The sequence below is a fragment of the Leopardus geoffroyi genome, chromosome B3 (genome assembly GCF_018350155.1).
Source record: "Leopardus geoffroyi isolate Oge1 chromosome B3, O.geoffroyi_Oge1_pat1.0, whole genome shotgun sequence".
NCBI classification, from domain to species: Eukaryota; Metazoa; Chordata; class Mammalia; order Carnivora; family Felidae; genus Leopardus; species Leopardus geoffroyi.
In genome coordinates, this window is record NC_059337.1 from 73,460,221 (window position 1) to 73,487,662 (window position 27,442).

General features: G+C 42.6%; 1 long non-coding RNA gene across 2 annotated transcripts; it reads right to left on the reverse strand.

The window, feature by feature from the left end:
- Positions 1 to 7,525: 7,525 nt before the first annotated feature.
- Positions 7,526 to 20,938, reverse strand: LOC123582246. Of its 2 annotated transcripts, none has more exons than XR_006704280.1 (3): positions 20,582 to 20,938; positions 10,910 to 11,012; positions 7,526 to 7,695 (listed from the first exon to the last, which is right to left on the reverse strand). It is a non-coding gene; the product is annotated as an uncharacterized LOC123582246 (long non-coding RNA). The 2 variants fall into 2 exon arrangements; XR_006704282.1 differs by lacking the exon at positions 7,526 to 7,695 and adding an exon at positions 8,778 to 9,073.
- Between the last annotated feature and the right edge of the window lie 6,504 nt (positions 20,939 to 27,442).

The window sequence follows — 27,442 nt, forward strand, 5'->3', positions numbered from 1 at the left end:
TGCTGGGATGGTACTTGAGGTGGAGAAGAAGGCCCAAGAAGTATCTGCTTACATGCCACCTGTCTCCTGTTTAATGTATCATTCACCCAGGTCGGCATCGGTCATGTCAGCCAAGCCCCTCAGAGGATGGATGAGGAGTGTGGACAGGCCAAGCCCCAAGTCACAGGAGGAGAATTGGGAGAACTGGGTGCTTCCCCACTGCCCATCAAAAAGCCCTGTCTTTGGTGTGCCGGGGTAGCTGAGTCAGTTGAGCATCCAACTCTTGATTTCAGCTCAGGTCGTGATCCCAGGGGTCATGGGATCGAACCCTACATCATACTCTGCACTGAGCGTGGATCCAGGAGTCCCTCTCTCCCTCTGCCCTTCCTCTCTCTCTCTCTCTCTCTCTCTCTCACTCTCTCTCTCTCTCAAATTAAAAACAAAATAGCCAAGGGGCGCCTGGATGGCTCAGTCGGTTAAGCATCCGACTTCAGCTCAGGTCATGACCTCACAGTTTGTGAGTTTGAGCCCCACATAGGGCTCTGTGCTGACAGCTCAGAGCCTGAAGACTGCTTTGGATTCTGTGTCTCTTCCTCTCTCTGCCCCTCCCATGCTGATGCTCTGTCTCTCTCTCTCTCTCTCTCTCTCTCTCTCTCTCAATAATAAATAAACATTAAAAAAAAATTTTTTTTAACAAAATAGCCCTGTCTTCCAAAGTTCACTCCACATGGGCCTGTACTTGGACTGTTCGTACCTCCTACTCATCCTCCAGGTCTCAGCTCAAATATTCCTTATTCAGGGAAGCTTCCGAGACTGACCCCCTACACTAGACTTAGACTCCTTCTTCTGTGTCTCCATGGTGTACCCAACTGCCTCTTTAAGACTCATGAACTTGTCACTTGTTTACTGTCTGCCTTTTCATCGTAGACCAGAAGCTACTTAAGGAAAAGGAGCACATCTGGCACCTAGTTCATGTTCAGTGTTAGTTCTGATTGAGCCAAGAGAAACAAGGTATGCCAACTGCTCAAAAACAGGTTCAAATCACTACCAACAGTGCCTGCTGCGGGCTGGCAGCCTCCAGCAAGTCTCCGAATTCCTCACTCCAAACAGCATAGAAGCCCACACTTGTCATGAGGAATAAATGAATGAATAAGTAAGTGAACGGAATTCCTGGGTATAATTACAAAGCTCTGATCCATCCCAGGATGCTGTGTCTTTGTGACTGAAGATTGCTTGGTGACCAACCGCTGCTGTGGCTGGTGTTTGGAGCTTATTGTATGCCAAGCACTAGGGTTACATAGTGGAGAAACGTGGTCCCTGTCTTCATGGCACATCAGACTCAGAGAGACACAATTAAGTTATTATGTAAATCTATACAAAATTGCCACTGAAAGGGCCACCCTTGAGAGGTTAGGAAGGCCTCTCTGCAGAGATAAGGACCACTGCTGAGTCTGAAGGCAGTAAAGGGGGAAGGAGCGTCTGGAGAGAGCAAAGGCCTGTTAGCAGGGATGATGCTTGAAATAAGGCTGGGGCAGTAGGTAGGAATCTGGGTCCTCCGGCCTCTGGAAGAATGTTGTGTTCATCTGAACAGCGGCGGAAGGAAAGAACTGGAGTGAGGGCCAGGGTGGAGTGGGGGTTGTGACAGAATCTGATATGTGACTTGAACCCGCTGCCCAGGCTGTTCTGTGGAGTACAGATCAGAGGGGGCGTGTCCCTGCTGGGAAACTTGAGGCTACTGTAGCAGTCCGGGCCAGACATGTTGGTGACTTGGACTTGGCTAGTGGCTAGTGGACACATGGGAGGAGGGAGCTGCAAGAAAAGCTTAGGAGATAAAATCAAAGGGACTTGATGTCAACACTGAATGATGCTACCACCCCCCTTGGAGAACTGAGTGAGGCAGGCACTGGTCACCAAACCCGCTCACATAGCAACACAACCCGCAGTATTTGTTTTTTTTTTTTAAGTTTATTTATTTTGAGAGGGAGAGCTAGCCGGAGAAGGGGAAAGAGAGAGGGGGAGAGAGAGAATCCCAAGCAGGCTCTGCACTGTCAGCGCAGAGCCCAATGCAGGGCTCAAACTCACAAGCCATGAGATCATGACCCGATCAAGAGTCAGATGCCCAACCGACTGAGCCACCCAGGCGCCCCCGCAGTATATTTTTTAGCACAGATTCCTGAGCTGTCTCTGCCAGAATTTGGTTCAGTCCAATCACGACATCTGCATTTAAACACATTACCTCAGAGATTATGATGCCTCCTGTCCGCAGGCACTGATCTAAGGGAATCTGTGTCTCTGACACTAGACCTGGAAGGCCCTATGTGGAGAAGTATGGCCTATGGCCCTGGGGGTTCCATTTCCTGCTTGCTCCAGAGCCACTTCTCCCTGGGAACCTGCATAACATGCTGATCTGATTTTCTCAAACCCAACACGATGCAGATACATTCCTCATGACCACATATAAGAGTCTGAGGAAGGTCACCCAGAGTGCCCTGTTTCCACTCCCAGGCCCACACACATGGATTCATGCAGGCGCCTGTGCACACACACACACACACACACACTCCTAACATTCTCAGGGCTAGGACTAAGAAACCACTATGTATATACCACTAGACTGCACCTTTCCTGGTAGGTTCTAAGGATTTGGGGTACCAGTTCACCCTATAAATGTGAGTTCCCCAAAGACCTAGCAGTTTGCAAGGAGAGATTGCACAGACAGACATAAACTCAAGACTGGGGCGGTCCTGCACAATTCAGGGGCTAGCAGGAAATGCGCTAAATTTAACTGCCTTCTTGGGATAGACACCAAAATATGTGTGCTAAAAATGCAGTCTGCTTTCATTGCCAAAAAGATGGTGAAAACTTGATGAATACCTCTCTCCCGTCTGACATATCACACTATACGCCCACAACTGCAAGTGCAGTTCATGACCAGATAGAAAACAATCCTGTTGGCTGATAATAAGCACAATGTCTAATAAACAGTGAGAAACATCACTTTTCTCATCCTGTGAGCTTTCAATTCCTACAGAGTTCTCCCTGGAGAGAGTCTGGAAGGTCTTTTTCCTCTGGGATCCCTCCCTCTTCTGCCCTCCCCACAAAGTCCTAGTCTGTCTTGCAGAGGCAAGCCAAACATGGGATTTTGAGGGTCAGTCCCAGCCCCATCCGGGCGAAATAGCTCAAAAGAAACCATCTCTTCTCTTGCTAATGTTGACTGCTTTTTGTGGCATAAATTCAGCATTATTATTCTAGAAGTCTTTGTCTTTATCCTACTAAATAGCACTCTTCAATAGGGTAAGGAGAAAAGACAATCCTAACCTGACTTTCATGGGAATCATGCATTCTTAGACAGATTACCAAGAAGGATTCATTGTTGCCAATGGATGTACAGAACCCTCCCCCCAATTCAGGAAGATAAAACCTCTCATTCTCTCAGTTGGTAATTCTATAAGGTGGTAAGAGGAGCCCACAGCAGACCTGGCCTTGCTAATGATTAAGTTCCTTCCTCCAGTGTATTCTGAAGCAGGAGGAAGACTTTGTTATAATTTGGCAACATTGTATATTAATTGATCCATATAAGCATAAATTATACAGGCAAAATACACCTGAGACATGCTAGTTACTAAAAAGGACTGAAGGACTGTGGCTGCAGGCGATATTTTCATCTTTTCAACTTGAAGAGTGGCTTTGGAAAAGAAAGAGCACCTGACAACCCATGTAGTGTCACGGATCGGGATTTGGGGGACAGCTGTGACTTATGACAGAAGATTTATGGGCCTCTGATAAATGTCAAGGTAACTAACACAAAAACCGGTCATCGTGTACTTCCTAAAATTGTTGGAGAAAGGGAAAGATTTCCAAATAGAGCTGCAAAACCATATAATACAGCTGTGGTTTTCCTACATGGGTCTGTGGACTGGAGCTGGTCCATGACAAAGGATTTCAGGTCTATAATGAAAGAATATTTTTTTCAATATTTTTAAATTCTGAAATTATGCCCTTTCTAACCTTTTCAGGATTAAATTATTGTTCTCCTATGAAAAGATGATGATAGTCGAAGATTGTTTGGGGGTGGGAGGAAATGTCATTTCCTGTTGCCAAACACATTAATTTGGGAGATTTTTTCCCCTGAAATTTTAATTAATTTTAGAAAAACCCTAAAGTCTGGGAAGTGCTACATTTTAGAAGACCAGACTGGGAAAGGAACTTGAATTTTATCAGAAGAAGATAAATAGATTATATGGAGCTCATGACTGGTGGATGATCCTGGAAAGATAACATTGCTCAGAGGAAGTAGATCTAATTACAGTTTTCAACAGTAGTGTACATGTCAAAAAGGAAATCACAAACCTTCTGAAAAGAAGCCTTTGGATGTGGATAAAAGAAGAAACGAACAGGAAATAAAACCTGGTAAGAGTTCAGAATAGATGTTAAAATAAACAGAGGACATGGGTGATGCTTTTTTAATTCAGACTGTAAAAGTGACCCAAGGCAGGATATGGCCGTGCCAGGACATCAGCTCTTTCTGTTGGAAGCAGAGCACCTAGTAAGTTTTTGGCCCACTAACAATTTCACTTGCTACAATGTTGAAGAAAGATGGCCAGACATAATTTTTACAGATTTCAAGAGGTCAGATCTTAAAATGATCCAAGGAATATTACCTAAGGGGCTCAAAAAGGGACAGAGAGTTCTCAAATGTGAAGTTCTAGTAGTTTTCCCCCAAAGGATCCTGCTGAGGAAGGAAGGAGGGCTTCACCAATCAGGAAACAGCTGCACACTCTGTCTTCTGATGTGATCAAACTGTGGGCCGAGATGAAGGTCACATCTCTTACATCAAAAAATGGATCAAACAGGTAAAGCAAGGACAGTTCATATGAAAACATTAAACCAATACGAAGGTTTTAGTGGGCTGGAAGCTCAGTTTTAAGCAGTAAAAAGTGAAGCCGCCAAAAACCCTTTGGTTTGTAAGGTAAGTGAGCCCCCTTATTCTCTGATCTGAGTGCAGGTTCAACTCTGAGAACATTTTTCTTTCTTTCTGTCTTTTTTTTTTTTTTAATTACTTTATTTATTTTGAGAGAGACAGAGTGCAAGTGGGAGAGGGGCAGAGAGAGAGGGAGAATTCCAATCAGGCTCCACACGGTCAGTGCAGAGCCTGGCACGGGACTCAAACTCGCGCAACTGTGAGATCATGACCTGAGCTAAAACCAAGAGCCAGAGGCTCAACCGAATGAGGCACCCAGGAGCCCCACATTTTTCCTTTTTTATGTGAACAAAACATTTTCATCGTGGAAAAAGAAGTCTTTAATTTTTTTTTAATGTTTATTTATTTTTGACAGAGAGAGAGAATGTGAGAGAGAGCATGAGTAGGGGAGGGTCAGAGAGAGAGGGAGACACAGAATCTGAAACAGGATCCAGGCTCTGAGCAGTCAGCACAGAGCCCGACGCGGGGCTCGAACTCACGGACTGTGAGCTCATGACCTGAGCTGAAGTTGGATGCTCAACCCACTGAGCCACCCAGGCGCCCTGAAAGAAAAGTCTTTTAAAAATCCAGCCATGGGGCTGGAGACTGTTTCAGATTCTGTGTCTCCCTCTCTCTCTGCCCTTCCCCTGCTCATGCTCTGTCTCTCTCTGTCTCAAAAATAAACATAAAAAAAAAAAAAATCCGGCCATAATTATACCATCCAGAAATAACCACATTAAACATTTTGGAATATTTATGCATTTATATGTTTATATATGTGTGTATTTATATTCTAGATACATATACATATATATGCACACACATTATTATATATAAATATATATTTACCAGGATAAAAGCATACTGACAAATTGCTTTATTAAATGTTTTCCTAACTTCATTGTTATAAATCTCTTTTTACATCAATAAGTAAAGAATGTAAAAAAATGTATCATTATTTTAATTGTAGTCCTTTGTGTAGATTTGCAATAATGTATTGATTCATTTCTCTATTGTTGGATTTTAGAGTTCTTTCTGAATATTTTTAGATTATGAACAATGCATGAAGCACCTTGTATATTCATTTTTGCCTGTTTGACCAATCCTAGATATAAAATTGTAGAATTGACGGGTATGTAGAATATTAAGGTTTTTGATAAGCCCCAAAATAGTTTATACCGAACAATCAGAAAAGGGAAAGCAAGCCAGCAGAAACATAAATGTTTTATCTTTGTGTACAGGACAAAAAATATGAAAAAGCAATTCACAAAAGGTACACAGATAGCCAATGAACACATGAAAAGATATTCAACCTCACTAGTAATACAGTAATACAAAATAATAATGAGATACTATTTTTTACATGAATATTGTCAAAAAAATTTAAGATTGACAATATAATGTCAAATGTGAAGAAAATGGGCCTTTTTATATAATGGTGGGAGAGGAAATTGTTACCACATTTTTATAGACAATTTAACAGAATCTAGCAAAGTATCTAGTTAAATTTATTTATTTATTTTTCTCATTAAACCTTTTGTTTCCTCATTAAGCTTTTTTTTTAATCTACTGAAATTTAAATTTTTTTTTTAACGTTTATTTATTTTTGAGACAGAGAGAGACAGAGCATAAACGGGGAGGGTCAGAGAGAGGCAGACACAGAATCCGAAACAGGCTCCAGGCTCTGAGCTGTCAGCACAGAGCCCGACGCGGGGCTCGAACTCACGGACCGCGAGATCATGACCTGAGCCGAAGTCGGCCGCCCAACCAACTGAGCCACCCAGGCACCCCTAATCTACTGAAATTTAAAATGGGCATGTGGGATGCACGTGATTCTTGATTTCAGGGTTATGAGTTGTGTAGTCCCACGAGTCCCATGTTGGGTATAGAGATTACTTAAAAAATAAAATCTCTAAAAAATAAAATAAAATTGGGACTCCTGGGTGGCTGAGTCATTTAAACGTCCGACTTCAGCTCAGGTCATGATCTCATGGTCTGTGAGTTCGAGCCCTGTGTCAGACTCTGTGCTGACAGCTCAGAGCCTGGAGCCTGCCTCTGATTCTGTTTCCCTCTCTCTCTGCTCCTCCCCTGCTCACATTCTGTCTCCCTACCTCAAAAATAATAAACATTAACAAAAAATTTTAATAAAATAAAATAAATAAAATGGGCATATACTAGGAGCCATGAATCCTAATAGTCAAAATTTATGCCAATAAATGTTAGAACCATTTATGAATCTCAGTGTCCATTGGCTATAAAAGTGACATCTAAAATTATATTATGGAAAAAAATAAAAATATGTTACGTAGTTTTATAGGTACTGACATGCAAAGATATTTGAAAATATCAAGTTGTGGACAGTTCATGTAACACCATTCCATTTTTGTAAAATAAAAGTTACTTGTGTGTGAATAACTATGGGTATGTCCCATAAACATAAAATACGTTTAACAATTTTTGCTGCTACAGAGTGGAATTGGCTGGTGAGACTCTCATGTTTCCCTTTATACACTTTTCTACTGGCTGAAATTTGGCAACGAGTGTGTACTTTTATGATTAAAGACAAAAAAGCTCTCCAGTCAAAGGTGATCCTAATTTTGACTTACATTCGTGTTGTTGGTTTCAGGGGTGAGCTCCTTGAGGCCGGAAGCAGGTCTGCTTGCCTTGTTTTACACAAGGTCTAGCACAAATACATACCTAGGGTTGACAGAGCAGATGGAAGCAGAGAGCACTGTGGACTGGGCTCCCTGGGCTGGCTATGTAAAGACAAATGCAAAAAAAAAAAAACAAAACAAAAAAGAAAGGAAGAGGCTTAATTTTCCCTGCTGAAAATCAACCAAGAGACTTCTCCCTTCTCCCTTTTCTTAGACATTTACTTTAAAAAGACATGTAAGTTCTTTCTCTGTCTCTTTGAAATATATAATACAAATCTTTTAAAAATCTAAATGAGCCTCTGGGCAGTTTTGTAAACCATGATGCCTTTTTTTATTTTTGACATTTATTTATTTTTGAGAGAGAGAGAGAGAGCACGAGCAGGAGAGGGCCAGAGAGAGGGAGATGGATCCGAAGCATGCTCCGCACAGTGAGCACAGAGCCCCTTGTGGGGCTCGAACCCACAAACCATGAGACCGTGCCCTGAGCTGAAATAAAGAGTCAGCCATCCAACCAACTGAGCCACCCAGGCACCCCACCCATAACGTCTTTCCTAATGACCTGGAAACCGTCTCCTTGAAGTGTAATCTTCAAGAAAGTCAGCACCCCATCTCCTTCACTCCCAAACTACCTCTCCTGTTATTAAAGCCAGTTAGCTAACAGATGGTCACCCCAATTACCAAGTGAATTTAGGATGAACTATGCGTGACAAATGGAGCTGTCAAGTTCTCTTGAGGACTCATTCTTTATCTTTTTTTTTTTTTAATGTTTATTTATTTTTGAGACAGACAGAGACAGAGCATGAGTGGGGGAGGGGCAAAGAGAAGGAGACACAGAATCCAAAGGAGGCTCCAGGTTCGGAGCTGTCAGCACAGAGCCTGATGCAGGGCTCGAACCCATGAACCGTGAGATCATGACCTGAACCGAAGCTAGAAGCTTAACCAACTGAGCCACCCAGGCTCCCCACTCATTCTTTATCTTGACAAAATGTGCAATTCATTGAACCTACTGGGCTATATAAAAGGGTGGGATTTATTTCTCTCTTCACAGTCTCTTTAGAGGATTGCCTGGGATATTCATCAAGTAGCCAGGGCTCAAGGGTGTGAGAGCCCCTGACTCAGGGGATCCCAAACAGACTAGGTTCAGCCACTTGCTGCTGAAAAATCCAAAGGCAGAGAGACCAGTCAAGGTAAAACAAGGATTTATTACCATCCGGCCAACACTGGGAAGACAGTGGATTAGCGTTTCAAAGACTATCTCCAAAGTGCCAAAAATAATTCCAGGTTTATATAAGGAAAACCTGAGGCAAAGGTGGGTGGATACTTGCAGGTGGGCAGTGAAGGTCAAATCAATCATTGTCTCAGAGTCAATCACTGGCTGTGACTTGTGGCTCAGGGCAGTCTAGTTACTTGAGAGGGTGGTTTCTGTTCCCATCAGGGGTTGCTTTGCCCTCAGGGTCTTCCACTCGAGCCAAGAGACAGGCTGAAAAGACAAACCCAACTAGAAATTTGAGGTCAAAATGGAGGCAGCAGAGGTCCTCCTTCAATCACATTAAGGTTTCGGGACATCTGGGTAGCTCGGTAAGTTAAGTGTCCAACTCTTGATTCTGGCTCAGGTCATGATCTCGCGGTGGTTCCTGAGGTCGGGCTCTGCTCTGACAGCGTGGAGCCTGCTTGGGATTCTCTCTCTCTCCCTCTCTCTCTCTCTCTCTGCCTCTCTCTCTCTCTCTCTCTCTCAAAAATAAATAAGTGAACTTAAAAAAAAATCACATTCTGGTTTCATCCTTACTTAATAGTCAAGTCATTTTCTTTCTCTTCTACCTTTGTGGAGAGGTTATTTGGGTTGGCAGGGGACTTGGTTTTTAATTATATTTCTCCAACAGCTGCCAAGTGATCAGATGGGCTCATACATCTTTGGAGGCCTGGGAGCTCCCCAGGCTCTGTCTGCTGCAGCCTGGAGCAGCCCTCTGGGGCTGGGAGGAGGACTCATGGAGGCCCAAGGCAAATGAGGGCAGTGGGAATACCTTAGGAAAAGGAAGTCACATCAATGAATGGAGAGCACTGCTGGGGCCCACTTGGACACACTTCTCCAATCCCCAGGCTTTCTGGGACCAGATGGCAGGCCATTTTTAAGGTTCTGTCATTTGAGGAAGGGGAAAACCTACTTCCCATTGGGTCTTAGAAGTGGAATGAGTGTATAGAGTACCAGACTGGCTCAGTCGGTAGAGCAGGAGACTCTTGATCTCAAGGTAATGAGTTCAAGCCCCATGTTGGGCCTAGAGCTTACTTAAAAAAAAAGAAAAGAAAGAAATGGAATGAGTGCAAAAGTGAAAGTAAATATAGACTGACTGAAGCAAAGTTTTCACGCAGAAAAACCGTCTCTTGGGTTGCCTGGGTGGCTCAGTCAGTTAAGTACCCAACTCTTGATCTTGGCTCCTGTCATGATCTCACCGTCTGAGGGATCAAGCCCGGCATCGGACACTGTGCTGACAACATGGAGTCTGCTTGGGATTCTCTCTCCGTCTCCCTCTGCCCCTTCCCTGCTTGTGTGCTCATGCTGTCTCTCTCTCTCTCTCTCTCTCTTTCTCAAAATAAATAAATAAATGTTAAAAAATAATAATAGTAGATAAACATCTATTGGACATATCTAGTGTGAGAAACCCTAATGTAGGTTCCTGGAGAAAAAGGGCCAGGGACCCAGAAACCTGTAACACCACGTTTTCTGCCCTCAGTGGCACTTATCTTCTTGGGGAAGACAGACTAGCACACCAAACCCACGAAGAATGAACAGGCCTAAAAGAAAGAAGGTTTTTCAGTGAGCTGAGAATGTAAGTGCTTGGCTAAAAGCTCCCAGTGGGGACTTAGAAATGTGTTGCTATTTTTAAATCCAAACCCAGAAACTTTTGGTCAGTGTTTTAAAGAGTTTCTGGAGCTAGGAAAGAAAGACAACTGACAGCTCATGAACGTCCAGATGTTTTAGGTGAAACTTTCCACAGAGAGGACATGATTCTGAGGCCCTCTCAGTGCCCTACAGGGAAGCAGAGGGCCCTACCTTCCTTCTCTCCACTAATCTGACCCCAGACACCTGTTCCGTCTCTAATCTCGTGGGCCTCGGAGCCTTAATTGCTCTGAGATGCACTGCAACAGTAAGCTGCCTCTAGTGCCAGGGGTGCCCTGGGCAGGCCCTCCCAGCCAAAGGGTCTAAATCTTGGAGCTTGAGTCCACTCAGAAGGAGCAGGCTCTTCGGTACATGCAAGGCCGCCTCAGTTTCTACAGTTCCCACTCCTGGCCTGCTAACCCCCAACTAAATTCCACTTACCTGAGCTCACCTTTCATCATCTGTTACCCACAGGATATGGGTGTCAGCTTTGGGAGGATTGCCCATCAACTTAAGTTGTAAAATGTTACAGGAACTTGCAATGCTGTAAGAACAGAGACACTGAATATAGAAATGGCCAATAGCCAGACCATATACGACGGAAGAATCTGGCCCACAAACTCTGAAGCAACCAGGCAAGGAAACCAAGCTACAACCCCTGCAGCAGTCAGCCCAGAATGGTCAGGAAGGGAATAATAAACACAAAATTCTGAATAGTGGTTATCTCCGGGGTGGGAAGCAGGGCATACACTAGGGGAGGAACCCACATGAGTAATTCTCAGTTTGGGATTCAGGTAGTGGGTTCATTGGGATTCAGTATATTAGAAAGCTTTATAATTTAGACTCCAGTATGTATTTTGTTAAATAACAAATATTCAACTGAGTAAATTTTATTTTTATTTATTTACTTTTTTATCAACCGAGTAAAATTTTTTAAAACTATTTTTTATTTATTTTTGAGAAACTTTCACACATAATGGGATCTATTTTGGATCCTCCATTTTATTCCTCCAATCTACTTGCTATTTTTTTAAAAAAATTTTTTAATGTTTATTTATTTTTGAGAAAGTGAGACACAGCATGAGCAGGGGAGGGGCAGAGAGAGAGAGGGAGACATGGGATCTGAAGCAGATTCCAGGCTCTGAGCTGTCAGCACAGAGCCCAACGGGGGACCCAAACCCATAAGCCGTGAGATCATGACCTGAGCCAAAGTCGGCTGCTTAAGTGACTGAGCCACCCAGGTGCCCCACAACTGAGTAAATTTTAAAGATCTGATTGTCTTTAATACACAATTCATGAATTTGGCAACAAGAAGGGGTCTGAGGAGATGCACAAAATGGAAGGTTTTTATAGAAGAAAGGTAGGGAAGGAAAGTTATTAGCAAAATAAAGGGATTGTTCCAGGCAAGGCAACTTTTCCTGATGGGGGAAAAGCAAGGGGTCTTATCAATACAGATTACCTCGTCTTCCTTAGAGCCATGGAGAAGACTCACAGGGCAGACTCATTGGCGCTGATGGAAAAATTCCTGAATGATAGGTTAAGACTATGTTTCTGGGGGAGGTTGAAATTGCAATTAGATTAGGTATCAAGCCCTGGTTTGGGGACTGGATCTAAATGACACACCATTTTAGGCCTGCGTGTTTAACGTGTTAAATTTATTCTTTGGCACATGTCAAAATTTATATTTAAAAAGTTAAGGGCACCTGGGTGGCTTAGTCAGTTACTGAAAATAAAGACAAAGAGAAGCTACCTCTCTACATGGGAATTTTGCTCAACCTTGCTTGCCTAGGATTCCTGGGATAAGGAATCAACCCTGTCTTCCACCATCTGCATTCTACAGAGGGGTCAGCAATACTCAGAACGACTCCACAGAGGGGACTCGGCCAGCAATACTCACATTAGCCTAAATGAGGCAGACTGGCCAGCCCTCAGCATGTCCCATGCACAGGGCAGCCCAGGCTTGGGCACTGTCGTGCTGAGGTTTCTACTCCCACAAACAGGCTCTGCACTCTCAGGACCAAAAGGGGCAATCCTATGGGAAAGTCTCATATTTGGGTCCCGTGCTTAGACCCCACTGGGAGAAAGTGGGGCAAGTTCGGTTCAGGTAAGAGCATGCACTTTCTGAGAAGGATCCAATTGTGGGGGGTCCTTGGGGGCACAATTTACAAAGCTGTCTCTGAACTGCCATTACCTGAACCTAATGCCCCTGAAGACCACTTAGGAAAGAAAGCAAACCCAAACATGTCTACACTAGCAAGAACTAGAGTAGGCACAAGATTAATACCACCGGACATATCTCAGAGAATCTTCCAGTGCACTGTCCTCCATCTGCCCCCTTTCCAGCCCCATTTTAACAGTTGAGTCCAACTACCACTCCATGTTACCCATTACCCTCCTCTCTAACATCCTAAAGTATTGCTATCAAAATGCCAAATCTTCAGTGATTTTCCACTCTCCAAAAGAAAAAAATCCAAGCTGCTGAGCCTTGCACTCAAGAACCCCACGCCTAGTCTCTCCAAAACTTACCCCCCAACCTCAGCTCCCACCTTACACACTCCGTACACATCATTTACTTCAATCTAGCCATTATCTTCACTCTGCCCCAAACTGGTCCTGTGCCCCCATGTGTCTTACCATTGGGAAAGTGTTCATGCACCTCATTTCCAGAGCCCAGCTCTTGTCCCTCTTGCTGAAGCCTAAATTGGGTTGTCCCTCTTTAGACATACTTTTCTTGCACTTGGAATCAGGAATCCACAATGTAAAACTTGAGCCTTTTAAAATTTTTTTATTTAAATGTAACACATACACAGCATAGGCTCAGTGAATTACCATAAGGTGAGTACTCTCATGTAATCACCACCCAGATCAAGAGATAGAATGGGACTAGCACCCCAGATGTCCCTTTCAAGCTGCCTCCCCCATCCCAAAGGTAACCCTCCTCCTGATTTCTAACACCATGGGTTAGTTTTGCTTCTCTTTGAAATACATATAAATTGAATAATAAAGCATGTATTATTTTGTGTTGGACATCTTTGCTCAACCTTATATTTGAGAAAATCAACCATGCTATTTGTGACTTATCTTCATTGCCATACACACACCTGCACACACACACACACACACACACACACACACACATGCACACCCTTAGTCATCTAGCTTAAGTGGGCCTCTGTTTTTTAAATTCAAAGTATGATGACTGAGGAAACAATATCACTTTTTCAGCCAAAAGTGATTTTTTTAAATCCAAAGCAGAATTCTTACTCTACAGAAATTTATTTAACATGAATTACATTCATAAATTTATAGAGTAAGGCACAAATTATTGTTAAGGTCAATGGTTTTACAACATTATCTATATGAGGATAATCCTTCCAGAAAGTTTCAGGCTGCCACTTTATCCTGCTTAAACTCCAGCCACTCGCATGCCTGCTTTTCCTATACTTGAGCATGTTAATGGTTCTGACAACTAAGCTAACTATAATAAGTGACAAAGGCAAATATTTTCCAGACCAAAGAAACAATTCTATGATGCACTAGCAGGAGGATGCTACTTATGTTTGTTTGTTTGTTTGTTTAACGCATTAGCTTCACTATATAATTGCTGTTTTATATTAGCCACCACCTCCCTCCAATTGTATGTGATCATCAAACCATAGAAGTTTGGAGATGGAAGGGCCCTAGTGTTACAAGCTCCCTCATTCTACACACAAGCCCAACACAAGTCAAGAGTCACCTAAGGTAACAAAGTATTAAAGGAATAAAAGCCAACTCTCCTGATGAGTTTATAGAAAGAAAACCAGTAAAAGTTGGGAGGTGCAGGCAAAGGATTCATGGAAGATATGAGATTTAAAATGAGCATGCTTAAATAACTTAGAGTCTTTCGCTAGAAAGCAATGAGCATTGGGATGTGTGCAGAAAGAGCCAGGATCTCAGTTATCTGACTCCCTGAAGGCAGATTTTATTAACGTTGGTATTCCCTAAGCCTGGTAATATATCAGAGACATGAGGGACTCCATAGTGAGTGAGTAGGAGTAAGGGAGCAAGCAAGTGAATCCGAAACCATATACTCTGGGGAAGCTTATGTAGAGAAGGAAAAAAAAATGGAACCTCAGTGAGGGCCTTCAGTTAAAAGGCAGAAGAAGGTGTCACCACAGGGAGCAAGAAGAGTAGTCAGAAAGCAAAGCAGCAGAAACAGAATTATGCAGGGTTAGCAAGCAGGGGAGGAAAAATCCAAGATGGTAGGAGTGTCAGTAGTTCCAATATATGAAAAGGTTATGAAGAATGAGAACCAGAGAAAAAAGTCATTGAGCAATTATAAAAAAATAACCACAGCAAATGTCTACCACTAAGCTGGACTAGCCACATATTTTGGCCAGGTAGGAGTTGGGGTTCCAGTGTAGCTGGGAAGAGCAGAGAGCATCCATCACCAGCCTGGCACCATTGGCATGCCCCCTGAACCCATTTCTCAGAGCACCCACTTACACTAGTGCCTTGAGTTCTGCAACAAATAGAGGCAAAAAGTGCCCTCTCATATCTGTTTACATAGATCAGTGTGTATATAAATTTGAGAACTCTCCTAGGGGCGAAAAGGGACTGGAACTCTGATGCTAATTTTTTTTAATGGTTATTTTTGAGGGGGTGGGCAGAGAGAAAATCCCAAGCAGGTTCTTCACTGTCAGCACAGAGTCCCACACGGGGCTCGATCTCACAAATTGTAAGATCATGACCTGAGCCGAAATCGAGTCAGATGCTTAACCGACTGAGCCACCCAGGCGCCCCAGATGCTCATTTAGCTTCAAAGACTTCAACATCTATCAAGCACCCTCCTCCAACACAATAGACCCTAAGGTGTTCAGTAAATGCAGCAAGCATAAATAACTTCAGATTGGCTTCAGAGAAGTATTTAGAATAAGTGGTAAAAACTGGGTAGCACTGTGAGAACACTCAAAAGTCTCACTTCTCACCTCTTTCCTGCAACCACCATTGACTCTACATGTCTCAGATCACCAGACTAGGTCAGGATCAGAGGGTAGAGTGAGAAGCAAAAGGCTCACACTCCATCAGCCCCGGCTTTCATAGCAAGAATAGGGACAGGGAGTCACTACAAAAGCCTCTTGAGGTGCTGATGCCACTGGCGTTTGCACAGCCTAGACTGGCCTTTGACGGGCAAGTGCAGGTTTGCTTCCATTCTTTACCACTCAACAAACATTTATTGACACCGCCTATATGTCAGGCACTTTTAGCAGGCACTGAACACACATCCGAGAACAAGCCCAGTCCTTGCCCTCCAAGAGTTAATAGTCTAGAGCAGAAGGTTCATAAATGAACTTCAGGGTGTTCTGGGAAATCTCTTAAATTACATGCAAACTAGTGCATCTATATAGATTGCAAGGGGAAATGGGAAAAAGGGGAAAAGGAAATTCTCAAATGGATTTGTGACTCAAAACGGTTAAAAACCAGTGATTTGGGACCATCCATTTCCTTCATTTCTGAGCTCTTGGCAAGTACCCAAGTACTTACAGCACCTCTTGAGTGTCTCTAACCTTTTGCTGTGCTCCGGACTCCCTTCCTCACCAGCTCATGGCAGACCCCTGGCGGTAGAGGAGGGAAGTACATCTCATCATGGCCGTCGACTCGTGGTTCCCAGGGGCTCAGTCCCAGGAAGGATAGTTTTATCCAGGAGGTGACTGCACCTGAAATTTTGGATGACTTTGGGCTCATATGGTAGGCAGACCACTGTCTACTCCCTGATGTGCAGCATATTTTGATCTCTTTCTAAGGTATTGGCTGTTTCCTGAGACTTTTCCAGACTAAACGCACACAGACTGGGGATGGAAGAACACTCTTTTCTGTTATGAGGGGTGAAAGAGATCTCAGCGAGTGGTTTAGACAAGGAAGAGGGCAGAGGGAGTGAATGCACTGGACAGAGCCTTTCTGGCCTCCTAGTCCTATTTCTTACAGAGATTAATAAAATGTCATTCTGAAATGTTCGTTATTTAAGTACATTTTTGTTAGTGTGACTCCTTCTCAAACATGAACCACCGACCCCCAGAAACACTTTAGGGCTTCAAAAAGGAAGGACAGGGGCACCTGGATGGCCCAGGTGGTTGGGCATCCGACCTAGGCTCAGGTCATGATCTCAAAGTTCGTGAGCTCAAGTTCTGAGTTGGGTTCTGTGCTGCCAGCTCAGAGCCTGGAGTCTGCTTCAGATTCTGTGTCTCCCTCTCTCTGCCCCTCTCCTGCTCATGCTGTTCTCTCTCTCTCTCTCTCTCTCTCTCTCTCTCTCTCTCTCTCTCTCTTTCAAAAATGAATGAACATTAAAAATATGTTCTAAAAAGAGGGAAGGACAAATCTCCTTGGGCCGTCTCTTGGGTGATACCACCACTCTCTTCCTAGATGCTATACTATTCTGCTTATTTCTACAAGATATGAAACACATTTAAAGGGGGAAAAACGTATCAGAGTGTTCTAATGAGCTTGAACCACAATATATATATATTTTTTAATCTAATGACCAGAAGCTAGGGCAAGTTATTTTTAAATTACCAGTAATTTTCTAATTCACTTGGGGACTAGACTGTGTTTGTTAGCTTGTTTGGGGAAAACACTTCAATGGCTTTATGGCAGTAAAGCTTAAATAATGTCCTCAATGGTTTAAAACCATGCTGAGCTACACTGTTCCTCATGACATTGAGATGGCTTACACTGGGGAAAGAAATCCATGTCTACAGGACAGAAGGTGCCCTTGGGCCCAGATGGGGTTTTCACTTCTCCCTGGGCCTCAGGGATCAGGATCCTGCACCCAGGAATAAATGGAGCAGAGAGAGGTATGGGGAGGGCATTACGTGGCTGAAAGTAGATTCTGTAGCAACATGGCACCAGAATGAGGGATGAGGATAGTGTAAAAGAAACATAATAAAAAACACCTGTGTAGATTTGTGGCCGGTGGACTCTAAGAATAATAATCTCCTCTTGTTGTTTGTATCTTGCTCTATTGAATCCATCCTCTCCCCCTCCACATCCCCTTTCTACACTAGAATTTCCTCCTATTATCCCAAAGCTTTCCATGAAGTTTTGGTAGGTGCTACAGCTTGTCTCTGATGTACTTGGACAGATAACAGAGGGGCCTTTGTTTGCACGTGGGTTTGGAGGCCTGGGAAAAGAGTAGCAGTTGGAGGAGGTGGTCACAGGATGGCCGGAAGACCGGCCAACTGCAGAACCAGCAGGGATTGACAGAAAATGGGAGCATCCTCTGGGAATCATGTGGGAGGGGATCAAGTAAGCTACTGAATTTTCAGGTTGCTCATCAGGATCCAGGCTTGTGATTTTAAGCACCCAAGAGAAGGGTGGCATTTAAAGATCTGAGAAGCCAAAGAAAAAGACTTCAGAGTTAATGACTTGAGTTGCCCCATTTGTTCATAGCTACAAACATCATGAATGTATGAGCAGTAAGACTTAAAGGAGTTCAGAGGAAGGGAAAGTTGTTCTTCCCCATGGCTGGGAAGGTTGCACAAGTGAATTTAAACTAGGTCTTGAAGAGAAAGTAGTAATTGGAAAGTGGGAGGAGTGGGGAGAGAACTTCTGTTAGGTATGCTTTGAACAAGGAATGGCCCAGGGGTGCCTGGGAGGCTCAGTTGGTTGAGCATTTGACTTCGGCTCAGGTCATGATCTCGTAGTTCGTGAGTTCAAGCCCCGTGTCAGGCTCTGTGCTGACAGCATGGAGCCTGGAGCCTGCCTCAGATTCTGTGTCTCCCTGTCTCTGCCCCTTCCCCACTCATGATCTCTCAAAAATAAATAAACGTTAAAAAAAAAAATTGAACAAGGAATGGCCCTGTCTGGCTGGAAGCAGGTCTATATTCTCGAGTATCCATCCTCCACATTTCTTATCACTTTAGGTCCCATTCTTGAGGCCCAGGGATGAGAACATATTAAACTGGTCTCAGTGGAGCAACCAGAGGTGCTGAGGCCATCTTGAGTTAACTGGTGCTAGTTCTAAGAGAGAGACCAATCATCCCTTAGGACACGAATTAGCCTGAGTGATTTACCTTTGGTTTTCTCATGCCTCACGTCGCCTTCTCAAAAGGCACCCCTATATCTTATGCCCAAAACCCTGCAAAATGCTGCAGATCATGTTCATGTCTCCCCTTCTGGCCATACCCCACAACTATTCTGCTCCATGCAAAGACTCCTCTGGGCAAGAGGTATGTTGTTTTCTCACTTTTATAAGAAAATATATATTTATTCATCACCTACTCTATGTCAAGCACTGTTCTAAGCCTAGGGGATATAGCAGCAAATAGGTCAGTCCCTGTCGTCATAGTTTTCCATCCAGTAGAAAGACAGACAAAAATAAATATGTAAATAAAATATCAGGTAGTGCCATGAATAAAAAGTAAATAAGCAGCGGAAGGGGACAGAGAATGACAAGGAGAGATCTACTATACATAAGATAGACAGGGAAAGCCCTGTCTAAAGGGCTGACCATCTAAAGAGGTGACAATGAGCAGATGTCTCAAGGGGTGGGGCCCAAGCCCTGAGATGGATGTGAGTGGGTGTGGCTAAAGAACAAGAAGGCCACCACGACTAGAGCAAGCTCAATGGGCCTGGGGAATGAAGTGACCAAGGGGCAGGCAGAGACTTCTAAGAAAGGGACAGAGGAGGAATTATCCTGCAGCTCCCAGAGCATGGTCCACACCCACGCAGCATAGCCACACAATGCCCGTGGTCATAACCCACCCATCCCGCCCTTGGAAAGAGCTTGCCTGCCATTTTCCCCTCACTCCCTCAACCAGACTCATTAAACTTTTCCAAAGCTACCATGCTTTGCAATTGGAAGAGAAAAGGGCAAATCTCCAGGGTTTGTTTGTTTTTTTCCCCAAGTTTTAATTTAAATTCCAGCTAGTTAACATACAGTGCATTATTGCTTTGAGGAGTAGCATTCAGTGCTCCATCACTTACGTACAACACCCAGTGCTCATCACAAGTGCCCTCCCTAATGCCCATCCCCCACTTAACCCATCCCCCTGCCCACCTCCCCTCTGGTAACTATCAGTTTGTTCTCTACAGTTAAGAGTCTGTTTCTTGGTTTGCCTCTCTTTTTTTCCTCTCCTTTGTTCATTTGTTTTGTTTCTTAAATTCCCCATATGAGTGAAGCCATATGGTGTTTGTCTTTTCTGACTGACTTATTTTACCCCAAGTTTTTAAAAGTGGTTTCTGCGCTCAGTGTGGGGCTTTAACTCACGACCCTGAGATCAAGAGTCACGTGCTCCACCAACTGAGCCAGCCAGGTGCCCCTACACTTCCAATTTTATTTATTTGTTTATTTATTTATTTATTTACTTACTTACTTACTTGTTACACTTCCCAGTTTAAAATTAGAGCAATCAACAGCCGAGGGACTTGAAGTGGCTGGGGCCTTGTTACCACAGTGTTGTAATGAGTCTCTGGAGAAGCCCCACAACCTCTCTCCAGAGAGGGGGAAAACTTCCCTCGGTGGATCAGTACTTGGGATTCCAAGTTTCAAAATTCCACAGAAACCAGGAAACAATCCAAATACACCAGGCCTGTACTAGATGCGCACTGAGTCACCAAGTCGCCCCAGAAAGGCTCATACCAAGTCCTTGGGACACCTAGGGATGTTACTCTGGAATATAGATGAAAGTGAATCCAACAGACCCACCAGACTGTCTGTGCTTGAGCTAAATGAATCTTATCAGGGGCGCCTGGGTGGCGCAGTCGGTTAAGCGTCCGACTTCAGCCAGGTCACGATCTCGCGGTCCGTGAGTTCGAGCCCCGTGTCAGGCTCTAGGCTGATGGCTCAGAGCCTGGAGCCTGCTTCCAATTCTGTGTGTGTCTCTCTCTCTGCCCCTCCCCCGTTCATGCTGTGTCTCTCTCTATCCCAAAAATAAATAAACGTTGAAAAAAAAAATTTAAATAAAAAAAAAAAATAAAAAATAAATAAATAAAAATAAATGAATCTTATCAGCCACAGTTACACCTTTAGCTCAAGAGGAAAAGAACAGGAGGAGAGACTCTAAGTTCATTTCCATAGAATGATTCCCTTGCCCCATCACCCGCAGAACCCAACAGCAAGGGTCAGAGTCCTCTCACCTGAGAACTTGATGTTCTGATGAGGCTAGAGAGGCAAGAAGCTCCTGAGAGTCTGGAAACCCCTCCAGTTGGGTGACCAGGAAAATCTAAGAGTAGCTGCTTCTCAACCCTGCGGGAACTTGGGGTCTGTTTAAGGTAGCCGAGTCGTTGGGAAATGAGGAGTGTTGGGCTTGTCAAAGAGGACCCAACACGGCCATGCTGAATAATAACAGTTGACACTGACTGAGCCCTGACTATGTGACATCCCAAGCACTTTATAGATGTTCTCTCTAATCCTAGGAAGTAGGCGCTGTTATTAGGATACCTAGTCCACCCAGGGGTCTGAGGCATAGTGACTAATAAGGCACTTGCTTCCAAAGTTCCACAGCGAGTTAATAGGAGAGTCAGGATTTAAATCCAGGTCAGAATCCAGAACCTGTACTCCTGGGTGTTCTGTGCATGGCACCCTGGAAACCATTCCGTAGCCTGAGTGTAATCGGTATGGCTCTGAATATAACCAGCACCAACTAATGTTTTGCATGAACGACTTTTTACTGTCAGGGCACTTTGCCTGACCAATGTCATGCAGATTGTTTCCCTTGGAAAGTCCCATGCTTCTGTGAGTGCCCGTTTGGTATGTACTCTTCATACCTCCAACTCCAGGGCGCCTCCCTGCCTTGTGCTCCTCATTCTCCTGGAACTGTTCTGGGTGAGATGCAAAGCAGAGGCTGATCCAGAGAGGGAACCTGTGGGCCTCGGCAGGTCCACTGAGGCAGAACCTAATCTGCATTGTTGCCTGGTGCTTGCCCACTCTTTTCAGGGCAGCTAGGCACCATCCTGCTTACTCCATTCAGTCACATGAGTTGCAGCTACCTCCAGGTCTGTTTGAGGAAACATTCTGTGGCCTCCTCTCTCCAATCAAAAGAAGAGCTATCTTGCCCCCATACACGGCCTCCACCATGCTAGACAGAGAGCATCTATGAGCTCTTAAAGACAATCAAGGCGGAGCAGCTACTTGGTCTCCTACAGAAGGACATCCCTTGTTGCGTCTAACCTAAATATTTCCCGACACACTCCTGAACATTTTTGCTCTCCATGAAGAAAAACAACAGAAGGTAACGACCGTCTGCTTGTAATTCCAACAGCCATGTCTTTTGTAATTATGCCAATAGAGCTGATTTTTTCCAACTTTTTCTTATGAAAATATTCAAATGTAGAGAAAAGCATAAAGAATAGTACAGTGAGCACCAAAAACCCACCCCCTGATTCAATTTTTTAATCTCTTAGTAAGCATCTATGCTTCTATGGACAGATGAAATGTTTAAGGATAGGAAGACATTTCAAATATTCAAGAAACTGAACTAATGGTCATACTCAAAAGTGAAATATTAAACTATTTCTAACTTTGAAATCAGAAAAATATAAGCTCCATATTCATTACTTTGATCTTGGTTAGAAATTGTAACTGAAGGGGCGCCTGGGTGGCTCAGTCAGTTGAGCATCCGACTTCGACTAGGGTCGTGATCTCACGGTCTGTGATTTCCAGCTCCGCATTGGGCTCTGTGCTGACAGCTTGGAGCCTGGAGCCCGCTTCAGATTCTGTGTCTCCCCCTCTCTCTGCTCTTCCCCTGCTCATGCTCTGTCTCTCTCTGTCTCAAAAATAAATAAAAACATTAAAAAAGAAAAGAAAAGGAAAGAAAAGAAAAGAAAAGAAAAGAAAAAAGGAAATTGTAACTGAAGACAAAAGCCTTAATTAACAATTTAATGCCTTAAAAGGTGCTTTAAAAGAAAGGGAGACTATAGACATAGATGCTTAAAGAAAACAAAGCCCTAAACCAACCACTTCACCTTATTAGATACATAAGAAAATAGGCACCAGTTACTCAAAAATTTAGTTAAATCAGTATCTTTTCTGTATCTTGTACTTACAGAACTGGGCATGTGTCTAAATCAGCCAACTAAAAAGACCAAAGCACTTTCCTACATTACTGAAAAAAATTTTTTAAGTAGTTCCAAAGATAATTGTCTTCTAACATGGAAACTAAATATACTTGTTATAGGGAATCACATGTGTTTAAAATATTTGTTTTTGGAAGACTGCGTGTTCACTTAGAGTTGTAAATTCTATTTTCATGAAAGGCTGATTTATTCACCACTGTTGTTATCACACATATAGAAAATACAGTTAAATGAATGCCCAGGGAAAATCTCATTGCCTAAGATGCTTATATTAATAAATAAGAAATGATAAAATAAATTAGTTAGGATGCAAATCAATACATTAGGAAGAAAAATAAGATAAGCCTAAGGAAACTAGGAGGAAGCAATTAATAAAGAGAAAACAGAAAGTGATGAATTTTTACAACTAGAAAGAGCAAATACAAGAATGGTTTTTGAAAAGCAACTAAATAGATTAGCAAGTCTAGTTTATTTATTTATTTTTTAAGTTTTATTTATTTAAGTAATCTCTACACCCAACGTGGGGCTCAAACTCATGACCCTAAGATCAAGAGTCACGTGCTCTTCCAACTGAGCCAGCCAGGTGCCCCAAGTCTAGTTGTTGTTGTTGTTTTTAAAGAAGAAAACACAAACACACTGAATAAGAAAAGAAGTAACCAGATATAGCAGAAATTATTTATATATGCATGTGTATTGTTGTTTTGCTCACATCTATCCAAACATATTTGAAAACTTGTATAAAATGGATCAAAACTGACCCTAGAAAGATGGAAAACTTGAATCTACCAAGTAGCACAGAAGTAGCATAGGAGTGAGAAAGTTGTCAAAGTGTGTACCCTCTAACCCTCCCCAGATCACCAGACCCAGATAATTTCACAGAACTAAGAATAAGCATAATAATAATAATTTTCTAATTCTTTTCATAAAGCAAGCATTATATCAATAAGTAATATATTGCAAAATAGCAAAAATAGCACAATACTCATTCATGAATATCAATGCAAACATCATAAAATATTAACAATGAGAATTTGGCAAAGCATTAAAAAAATAATATACTATGACCAAGTGGGGTTTTTCATGAGATGCAAGATGATTTTAGAAAATCTGTTTTTTAAAAAAGAAACTCTGTTAATATAATTTATCATATAAACAGATTTTTAAAATATGGTCATTCCCATGGATGTTTATTTTTTTTAATGTTCATTTATTTTTGACAAAGCACTGTGCATGCACGCAGGGGAGAGGCGGGGGGAGGACAGAAGATCTGAAGTGGCTCTGCACTGCCCAATGTGGGGGCTCGAATTCATGAACTGTAAGATCACGGCCAGAGCTGAAGTCAGAGGCTCAATTGACTGAGCCACCCAGGTGCCCATCCCATGGATGTTTAAATAAACTTTTTGACAACATCCAACTTCCATTCTTTTCTTTTTTAAAGAAAGCTATTAATAAAATGACAAAGGATGAATACCTTCTTAACATTACATATCTCTAATCTCCAAAGCTAGAATTATTCTCAATGGGGAAAGACTAGCTTTCCCATTAAAGTTAGAAAAACACAAAAATGCTATCACCTGCACTATGAGATGCAAATATTCAGAGAAATGACAAAAACATTAGCAAAGAAGACATGAAAATTATACATATTACTAGAAGCTTTCCAAAATTATCTGAAAAACTGTAACAGCCAATAAATAGAGTATGATGGCTGAGAACAAAAGTAATACACAAAATTCAATCATCTTATTAGTGAGAAATGGGTTGGAGATAATGGAAATTACTCAAACTGGTTTAAGGAGAAGGTGTTTTTTTGTATGTGTGGTTCGTCAGTGGAAGGGCTGGAAGCATGGGGTCTAAGCAGAACTTGCAGGAAGGCTTAGTCAGGGTACCCCTGCTGTGAAAGGATACAATGCCATTTCTGCTGCAGGAAGCTGCTGAATCAGGAAGAGGCTGACCCCAGAATCACACCGTCTGCCATGAACCGTGTTGGAACATGCCCTGCATGCTATCTCATGCCCTCCTGCTCTCCCCACATAACACAGTTTCAGATAGTTTCCTGCATGTACAAAATCTAAATTGCATCCAGAATACTAGTTAACATGCAGTCTTGGAAATGAAGTTGTTAGCCGTAGAAAGTCAGCTTTAATGAAAAGACACCGTAAAAGTAATCTCCTCAGACCTAAAACACTTTTAAATTCAGATGCCGTGTTACACAATGTCTTGTTCTGTGCTGATAAGAAATTTAATTTTATAAGCTTTCAAATTAAACACAGCTGATTAATCAACCAGGGTAAAAGACTCAAGTGAGAATATATTTAACTGTGTTCTCAAACAAAAGTGATGGATTTCTGTTTTCTTGCTATTCAATGTAAAAATAAATAAATAAGTACGTGTGATTTTTCTCACTGTTAAATTATTTCATCATTCATTTAAAATGAACCCCTTAGGGGCGCCTGGGTGGCACAGTCGGTTAAGCGTCCGACTTCAGCCAGGTCACGATTTCGCAGTCCGGGAGTTGGAGCCCCGCGTCAGGCTCTGGGCTGATGGCTCAGAGCCTGGAGCCTGTTTCCGATTCTGTGTCTCCCTCTCTCTCTGCCCCTCCCCCGTTCATGCTCTGTCTCTCTGTGTCCCCCAAAAAATAAATAAACGTTGAAAAAAAAATTTAAAAAAAAATGAACCCCTTAAAGTTTGTCAAAAATCATGAACTGGATTTAGTTAAATATCAGAAGTCATGAAGCACCACTAAGTGAAGGAGATGATTATAGTTAATGAACGATATTTCTGAATCACTGCCACTAAATACAACCTTCCAATGAACTCCCCAAAGATTTCTGCTTGGAGTTCAGATGTGGTTCCTCATAACTTATAAAAAGCTCAAGTGGTATTTAATTGGTGAGCTGGGTATCAGAATTCATTGACTCCTCTCTGCAAACATTGAAAACAATCTTGCCGGGATAACCAAAGACTTGAATATTTTCCTTATAGAAGTCTTCCAGCTACTAAATAAAGAAGGTATGAAAGAATGGAATGCAGCCATTATGAAATATTCTTGGCGAGAAAATCAAACCTGAATGTGATAAAGCCTCTACAGTTTTCAGGGAATACAGGGCGCATAGGAACACATTGCACAACACCATGAGGATGCACACCATCAGCAGAGACCGTGGGCATGCTAAAGGACAAATGTCTGGGTTCACTCAACAAATAAATTGTAAGGAAAAGAGAGAGAGAAAGAGAGGGACAGAATAAGGATCTAGATTTTAAAAGTCATAGGAGGGCATCAACAAGTTATGAAGCATGGTTAATGTTTGGATCTTCAGCCAAACAAACTGTTAAAAAAATTCTTCAAGATAACCAGGGAAATATGGATATGAAATATGAAAGGCTATTTAATACCTTAAGCTTATTATGTTCTATTAGACTATATGTATTATTATCATATATTATTATTAATATAAACATTAAGAAATTACTGTTAAACTTCAGATGTCATAATGGTGTTATGACTGTGATTTTTGAAAAATATTTCTTAGCTTTGAGAGATACACACTGAATATTTGTAGATGGAATTACATGATGTCTGGTATATGCATCAAAATAATCCAGTGGGGGAGAACATCGAGATGAAACAAGTTTAGTCAAAAATTAATCATTTGGGGGCGCCTGGGTGGCTCAGTCGGTTAAGCGTCCGACTTCGGCTCAGGTCATGAGCTCACGATCTGGTCCGTGAGTTGGAGCCCTGCATGGTGCTCTGTGCTGACAGCTCAGAGCCTGGAGCCTGTTTCAGATTCTGTGTCTCCCTCTCTCTCTCTGACCCTCCCCCGTTCACGTTCTGTCTCTCTCTGTCTCAAAAATAAATAAACGTTAAAAAAAATTTTTTTTTAAAGCAAAATGTTTAAAAAATTTTTAAAAAATTAATCATTTGGGGGCACATGGGCATTTATCACACTGTTTTTTTTTTTTTTAATCTTTTACTTATTTTTGAGAGAGAGATTGAGACAGAGGGTGAGCAGGGGAGGGAGAGAGAGAGGGAGACACAGAATCGGAAGCAGGCTCCAGGCTGTGAGCTGTCAGCACAGAGCCCAACGCGGGGCTTGAACCACAAACAATGAGAACATGACCTGAGCCGAAGTCGAACACCCAACTGACTGAGCCACCCAGGTGCCCTTGTTTTTGTTTTTTTTTTTTTTTTTTAGTTTTTAATTAAGTTCCAGTTAGTTAACATGCAGCATACTATTAGTTTCAAGTGTACAAAATAGTGATTCAACACCTTCATACAATACCCAGTGCTCATCACAAGTGCATTTCTTAATTCCCACCACCTATTTTAAACCATCTCCTGCCCATCTTCCCTCTGGTAACTATCAGTTTGTTCTCTATAGTTAAGAGTCTGTTTCTTGGTTTGCCTCTCTCTCTTTCTTCCCCTTTGCTCATTTGTTTATCATTCATCAGTCAATGGACACTAAGGTTGTTTCCATAATTTGACTATTGTTTTTCTAATAAAAAGGTTTGATTTTTTTTATGCTTATTTATTTTGAGAGAGAGAGCAGGAGGGGGCAGAGAGAGAAGGAGAGAGAGAATCCCAAGCAATGTCTGTGCTGTCAGCGCAGAGCCCGATGCGGGGCTCAAACTCATGAACCGTGTGATCATGACCTGAGCCAAAACCAAGAGTCCTATGCTTACCTGACTGAGCCACACAGGCGCCCCATAATTTGGCTATTGTTGATAATGCTGCTATAAGCATTGGGGTGCATGTGCCCCTTTGAATTAGTATTTGTGTATTCTTGGGGTAAATAGCTGGTAGTGCAATAGCTGGGTCGTAGGGTAGTTCTATTTTCAACTTTTTGAGGAAACTCCATGCTGTTTTCCAGAGTGGCTGCACCAGTTTGCATTCCCACCAGCAGTGCAAGAGCATTCCCCTTT